Genomic DNA, 8,354 nt, shown 5'->3' with positions numbered 1-8,354 from the left:
CTGCTATTATATGTTAGTTTGTACTTCTTTGAATGTCATATAAAATGAATCACAGTGTGTACTTCTTGCTTGTTTGTTTGGCTTCTTTCACATAGGCATCATTTTGGGATTCATCTGTTGTTGTTTTATCAAGAATTCATTTTTGTTGCTGGGTAGTATTCCATTGAATGAGTATCCTGTAGTTCGTTTATTCTGTGGACAGGTTTAGGACTGCTTTCCAGTTTGGGGCTATTACAGATTAAACTGCTATTGGACATTCATCTACAAGTCTTTGTATGGACATATGATTTCATTTCTCTTGGGTAAATATCTAGTGTTTAATTTTTTAGGAAACTGCCAAACTGTTACCCAAAGTGGTTGTACCACTTTACGTTCCCACCAGTAGCATATGAGGGATGCTCCACATCTTTGCCAACACTTGTATAGAGTTATCTTATTTGTGGTTATAAATTTCATTTTTCTATGACTAGAAAATTAGAACATCTTTTCATATACTTATTTGCCATTCCTATATCTTCTTTGATGAAGTATCTGTTCAAGTCTTTTGCAATGTATTTATGTTTGTTTTCCTATCATTGAATTTTGAGAGTTTTTTCCAGTGTATTCTAGGGAAAAGTCCTATGTCATATATACGATTTACACTCTTTTTTCCCCCATATTCTGTGGCTTGCCTTTTCACTCTCTTAACATATCCTTGGGTTTGGGGGCATTAGGGTAAGGACATCTTGGGAAGAGCATTATTCTGCCTACCACACGTATGGATTTAAGTTCGTTTTTTCTCTTCATATGATTATCCAGTTATTCCAGCACAATTTGTTGAGAAGACTCTCTCCACGTTATTGCCTTTGTAGCTGTGTCAAAAATCAGTTATTTCTATGTGTATGTGTGGCTATTTCCAGATTTTCTATCCTGTTCCATCATCTGATCTTGTTTTGCATTAAATGTCTACTAGTGTTTATCTCTGCAGTTGATGCTTCTTTACTGATTCATAAGACCTCCTAAGAGTTGTTTTCCTAAATATTCAGTATTTGCAGTTGGGAACATTCTCAAATGGTAAAACAGTGTCAACCTCTGAACTATCAGTCTAGGGGAGTAGACAAATTAAACAGTTTTCATACATTGTGTAAAAGGGTAGTGCTTAGGAAATATTTCTCTCTGTACCTTTGTCTTTATTATTTTTTTTAGATTTTATTTATTTTTTTTCATGAGACACAGAGAGAGAGGCAGAAACACAGGCAGAGGAAGAAGGCTCCCTGTGGGGAGCCCAGTCCCAATGCGGGACTCGATCCCAGGACCCAGGATCATGCCGTGGGCCGAAGGCAGATGCTCAACCACTGAGCCACCCAGGCATCCCTGTACTTTGTCTTTAACTTGAGGTTTTCCCTGTAGTCCTTGACCAGTAAGGCTAGGTGGTGAAACAGTTCTTCATTCATTTCATTCATTCATTCATTCATTCAATTTTTGCCCTAGGAAACAGGAGGGAAAGTACAAGTAACTGTTGATACCTGAGAAGAAGAACCTAGGGATCCCTTGGTGGCACAGTGGTTTAGCGCCTGCCTTTGGCCCAGGGCGCGATCCTGGAGACCCGGGATCGAATCCCACATCGGGCTCCCGGTGCATGGAGCCTGCTTCTCCCTCTCCCTCTGCCTATGTCTCTGCCTCTCTCTCTCTCTCTCTCTCTCTCTCTCTCTCTCTCTCATTCTCTGTGTGACTATCATAAAATAAATATAAATAAATAAATAAATAAATAAATAAATAAATAAATAAATGGTTTAAAAAAAGAGGAAGAAGAAGAACCTGGGTAAAATAGGAATTTAAAGACAATAAGCCATATTAATGTCATTACATATATGTCTACTCCCCCCTCCTTACACATCCATATGTTGATATTCTTTTGGGAAGAACCTGGGAGTGAGGGATAGTGAACACATCCTAGGGCAGGGTAGTTTGCTCAATGCTTCTCAAGATAGAGACCACAAATCCCTCTTTTAGCATAGAACTGGGAACCAGAGCAACAGAAATGCCATGCAGGTGGCAGATGAGAGAGCCAAGGCTGTTGGGCCATGGATGGTGCCTCCAAATATCCTGTTCTGCAGTCTACACCTGTGACTTAGGAAGCCAGAGCACCCTAGTGGGAGTGCCAAGAGATCCAGTGACATGGAAGGAGCCTGGGGTGGGAGTGATGAGGCTGCAGAATGGAAGGACCTATGGCTGGGCATGCAGACTTCTACTTTGTTGCCACCATGGTGTCCAAAAGGACCAGGTGGGTCTTGCCACACCTCACTGAATAGCAGCACAAGATGCCCAGAGACTAGGCAGCCCAAGCTAGACCCAGGAGGATGCCAGATAGGAACCCAGGTCTCCTTCACATAAATCAAATGCTATACAAACTCTTCCAAGACTTGGATTTCTGCTTAGAACCTAACCCAGACTTTTAAAATGCTTGGAATTCTTTTTTTTTGAATGAACAAATTTAAGAGGTTTTTTTTTTTTTTTGGCCCCTCTTGCTACAAAATAGGAATAAAGAAAATAAAGAGAAAATAAAGTTCTATTTTTTTAGCCCACCTGTCCCAGCCTATAAATTTCATGTCTTACAACCCACACCTGGAAAGCTATCCCCCAAAGATGTGAAATCTGATCTTCAATACAAATAGGTGTTAGCTGGGTAAGGTGGGTTCTCTACTGACTTATGTTCGTTTTGGGCTGGTGATTGAGATTGAGGTTCTATCCTACCTAATCACCGAGGGTGGTAGAAGCGTCTATATGAAACTGGTTTTCCTTCAGTCAAAATTGGTTAAGGTTAGATCAGTGATATACTTTTACCTAGTGGCCCCCAAACTGCTTTTCTGCCTGACACACCTGATAGATGCCAATCACATTGATGAAACACTTTCTTAGGTATGCTTAGATGAAGGACCATGGGATAGATAAAATGTTTCCATTTCTATCAGTCTTCATTTTCCTCCTCCTTCTTCTCCTCCATCTTCCTTTCGTCCCTCTCTTCTCCTTCAGTTGATTGAAAGGCCTAGAGTGGTTCCAACCTGTTTAATGCTGTTGAACACATTTTGGAATTCTGTACTAGTAATTCAAATTTAGTTAGCATACTCAATTTTCATTATCAGAGAAACCTATAACCATGGCGTGAAACCACCGTCGAAAAAAGTATCTGAATATTCCCTTGCCTCATAGCAGAAACTTCATTGATAGATTTCAAGGATTTCATCACTCTGTGAAAGATTTCATAAACTTCTCACATAATTGACCTTTTATTTATTTATTTATTATTTATTTATTTTTTTGTATATTGTTTTATTGGAGTTCGATTTGCCGACATATAGCATAACACCCAGTGCTCATCCCGTCAAGTGCCCCCCTCAGTGCCCATCACCCAGTCACCCCATCCCCTCAGCCCACCTCCTCCATAACTGACCTTTTAATACCAAATCTAGTTTTCCTTCTCTGGTTTAAACTATTTCCCTTGGCCCAACTTTAGCTGGGAGCTTCAGTTGTTTAACTCTGAAGATTAGTCCTTCTACACTACAGTCATAGACTTGCTCCTCTGCTTGGAAAACTAGAACATCTTCCTAACATCTACTGAATCTAACTCTGGTGTTAAATCAACTGATTTTACTTAATAGTCACATGGCTCTTTTCTCTTACACATGGCTCTCTTTCTCTTACACAGGCTTCTGTGTTTACTAACTTGCTGAGATCCTCTCCTATTCCCGCTGCCGTATCTTCACTTCTCTGCTCTGTCTCCTGGAGTGAACTTTGACATTTTCTTGGCCTAAACTAACTTATTCTTTCCATACTCACTTCACATTCATTATATTGTTCATTCATTCATTAACTCATTCACTTACCAGATTTCCCCCCTTTTTATTGGAGCTTTACTGAGATGTAATTGTATATACTTTGTATGTATTTATTTGCATATACTTATTTTAAAGATATTTTATTTATTTATTTGAGAGAGAGAAAGAGTGAGCAAGAGAGAAGGAGCAGGAGAAGGGGCAGAGGGAGACGTAGCTTCCCTGTGAGCAGGGAGCCGGATGTGGGGATCCCAGGACTCTGGGATCATGACCTGAGCGGAAGCAGATACTTAACTGACCCAGGCACCCTATTTGCATGTACTTAAAGTGTACAATGTGATGATTTGACATAAGTGTACCTTGTGAAATGATTACCACAATTGGGTCAATATATTTATTTCCTCACATAGTAATCCTGTGTGTGTGTGTTGAGAATACTTAACATCTATTCTCTTAAGCAAGTTTTAAGTACACAATGCATAAGAATTAACTAGAGTCACCATGCTATACATTGCATTACTGGAGCTTATTTATCTTACAACCCTTTGTTGTACACTTTGATCAACATCTTCCCATCTCCTTGGCCTCTAGCCCCTGGTAATCACCATTTTTCTATGTCTGTGAGTTAGACTTATCTTTATTTTTTTGAGATTCCACATATGGGTGAGATCATACATTATTTGTCTATTTTACTGACGGCACTTAGTATAATGTCCTTTAAATTCATTTAGATTGTTGCAAATGGCAGGATTTTATCACAACTGAATAATATTGGTATTATATATGTACATAAAAAGTTTTCTTTATCCTTTCATCTGACTATATACATATACGTTGTTTCCATATCATGGCTATTGTGACTAATGCTGCAATTAACATAAGAGCACAGTTATCTCTTTGAGATACTGATTTCATTTCCTTTGGATATATACACAGAAGAAGGATTGCTGGATCATACAGTAGTTCTATTTTTAGTTTTTTTAAAAAGATTTTGTTTACTCATGAGACACACAGAGAGAGGCAGAGACACAGGCAGGTGGGGAGCCCTGCTGCTGGGAGCCCAATGCAGGACTCCATCCCAGGACCCTAGGATCATGACCTGAGTCAAAGGCAGACACTCAACCACTGAACCACCCAGGTGCTCCTCTGTTTTTAATTTTCTGACAAAACTTCATACTGCTTTTCCTAGTGGTTATACCAATTTACATTCTCACCAACAGTGTGCGAGGGTTTCCTTTTGTCTACATCCTTGCTGACACTTTTTATCTGTTGTCTTTTGCTAAAAGCTATGTTAACAGGTGTGAGGTGCTATCTCATTTTGGTTTTGATTTGCATATCGGAGGTGATTAATTATGTTGAACACCTTTTCATGTACCTGTTGGCCATTATGTCTTTTTAAAAAAAATTAAATTGTTTTAGCCAACATATAATACATCATTAGTCTCAGATGTAGTGTTTAACAATTTATCAGTTGCGTACACACTCAGTGCTCATCACATCACATGCCTTCCTTAAAGCCCCTCAACAAGTTACCCCGTCCCCCTGGCCCCCTCCCCTCCAGTGACACTCAATTTGTTTCCTATAGTTAAGAGTCTCTCATGGTTTTCCCCTCTCTGATGGCTTCGCATTCAGTTTTCCCTCTCTTCCCCTATGATCCTCTGTGTTGTCTCCTATATTCCACATATGAGTGAAACCATATGATAATTGTTTTTTTCTGATTGGCCATTATGTGTCTTCCTTGGGAAAATGCCTATTCAGGTCTTTTGCCCATTTTATAATTGGATTATTTATATTTTGCTATTGAGCTGTATGAGTTCTTTACATATTTTAAATATTAAACCTTTATCAGATATATGGTTTGCAAGTATTTTCTCTTATTCTGTAGGTTGTTTTTAAAAATTTATTAATTGTTTTCTTTTGTTGTGCAGAAGCCCTTAGTTTGATGTAGTCCCATTTGTTTATTTTTGCTCTTCTTGCCTGTGCTTTTGTTGTCATAGTCAAGAAATCATTGCTAAGACCCATGTTAAGGAGCTTTCCCCCAATGTTTTCTTCTAAGAGCTTTATGGTTTCAGGTCTTTTTTTCTTTGGTGGCATTCTATGCAGCTGGGGAAGCTAGGCACTCATTCACAGGATCTCACTTTCCCTATGGGAGAAATCACAGGCTGAGAGTGTCCCTCTTGCACTTAGCTCTGCCATTTTAGGGGAGAGGTGATGCAGGCAAAATGAAGCTGTTCCTTTTATCCTCTTCAATAGGTCCGATCTTGGATTTTTTTTTTTTCTTTAAAGGTATGCTGGAACTTCTCCACTGATCACCCAGACTTAACCAAAGACACTCTTGTCCATGGGTGATTGTAAAAATTGTTGTTCTTTGGGGAGAAGAGAGTAGAAAACCCCTATTTTTCTATTTTGCAGATGTCACTCCATTTCTGTAGGTATTTTAGAATGACTCAAAACTCAGCCTGCAGAGCAGCTTAAGGCACCGCTGTGGTTATTGCCTAGGCTCTGTAACCTCTAAATTTAAAATCTTACAGTTGGGAACCTGGGTGGCTCAGTCAGTTAAGTATCTGCTTTCGGCTCAGGTCATGGTCCTGGGGTCCTGGGATTGAGCCCTATGTAGGTTTCCCTGCTCAGTGGGGAGTCTGCTTCTGCCTCTCCCTCTGTCCCTCTCTCCCACTCATTCTCTTTCTCTCAAGTACATAAATAAAATCTTAAAAAAAAATCTTACAGTAGATTTCTGCAGTTCCTGAGGGCTGGGTGAAGGTTAGAAGCCTCACCTACTTGGCCATAGTGTGTCACATGGCGCCATAGTGTGTCACATAGAGCCACCTAAGACTTCTACAAGAGTGAAGGGTTGGTGATGCTTCCAATGACAAGTGATCATGCCTTGTTGGAATTTGCTCTGGTCAGAAAAATGGGCATGTAGAGGGAGTAAGGATTTCTTTGATTATTTTTTTCTTTTCTAAGAGAGTTTCCAGCTGGAAATGACAATGTCCTTTCTAAAACTGGGGCACAGATTGTAATCAACAGTATCTTGCAATCACTGTCTTATGTCCTAGTTGTCATTGCTTGTGCATGTGGCCTTAGGTTGCTATTTCTGGTACAGGAATAGACAACTCAGCTTCAGTGGTCCAGTTGGTCTCACTCTACAGATTTACGTTGACACTATTGCATAGCAGGTACTCTGTCAGACCTTGGGATACAATTATGGCTAAGACATACCCTTGAGCTGCTCACAGCCTAGCAATGAAAAACAGCAGAAACACATTTCTTTAAAAGTATGGGGTATGGGGTAAGTAATATAATAGAAGACAACTCCTCTGTAACTCAACTGTATATCCTACCAAGAGCTTTCTTTCCTTTAAATTCCCTCAAGCACTTCTAAATACCATGTGTGCTTGTAATTATCACTCACTGTGATGACCCCTTGAGATTGCTTTCTTCATATATATATATATATATATATATATATATATATTTAGTTATAGGAATGGACACTCTTATAGAAATAATAGAATTCAAGAGTGAGAAAGATGTTAAATGTTACCTGCCCAGCATCTCCCACTCTTTGCAGAAATTCTTTCTACAACCTTTGCTTGAGTACTGGTTTTAGAGGCTCATTTACTATAGCTGTATGATCTGGGTACATTTGCTTCATTAGAAAGATAACCTTTTACTGGCTGGAAATCCACTTTTCTGTAACTTCTGAAATGGCATATCATAATGAAACTTCTTAGAATTCCACAAAGCAGATGCTGAGAACAGTAGCTTAAGCCGGGTGCTTGATATCTAAATGGACCTATTTAGGAAATTGAAAAACCTATCCTATCTGCATTATCCCATCACCCATCTCTCTTTGTTAGCCTTGAGAAGCTTCTTTGTTGAAGGATTACTAGAGTGCTGTGGCATTTCCTATCAAATGACATTAGAGAGGTTTCAAGAACAATATTGAGGCCTTTTGAAACTGAGGCTTGCATCTGGCATAGTCACTTCTACTACTCTATTGGCCAAAGCAAGTCACAGAGCCATGCCAGATGTAGGGGTGGGGAAAGATGTTCCATCACTTCTTTATGAGAGGGGCTGCAAAGTCACATTGCAGGGGCACGCTACAGGGAGAAGTGAAGAGTTGGGGCTATTTTTGGGGAAGGAGTAGCTACAAATAAATTCCTTCTTTTTTCCTTCCTTTCTTCCTTCTTTCTTTTAAATGTTTCAGTGTTTTATTAGTTTCAGGTGTGCCATATAGTGATTCAGTAATGCTATACATTTCTCAGTGCTCAACATGATAAGCGTTTTTTTTTGTTGTTTTTTTTTTGTTTTTTGTTTTTGTTTTTTTTTTAGAGAGAAAGCATATATACACATGTATATGCAAGGGTGTGTGTCTGGGGGCAGGAGGCACAGAGTGAGAGGGAGAGAGAGAATCTTAAGTAAGCTCCATGTCCAGCCCTGAACCTCACATGGGGCTCCATCTTACCATCCTGAGATCAAGATTTGAGTTGAAATCAAGAATTGGATGCTTGATGGACCGAATCACCCAAGCGCCCCGTG

This window comes from Nyctereutes procyonoides, unplaced genomic scaffold (assembly GCF_905146905.1).
Source record: "Nyctereutes procyonoides isolate TBG_1078 unplaced genomic scaffold, NYPRO_anot_genome, whole genome shotgun sequence".
Lineage (NCBI taxonomy): Eukaryota > Metazoa > Chordata > Mammalia > Carnivora > Canidae > Nyctereutes > Nyctereutes procyonoides.
Note: the sequence above shows the minus strand (reverse complement) of the source record.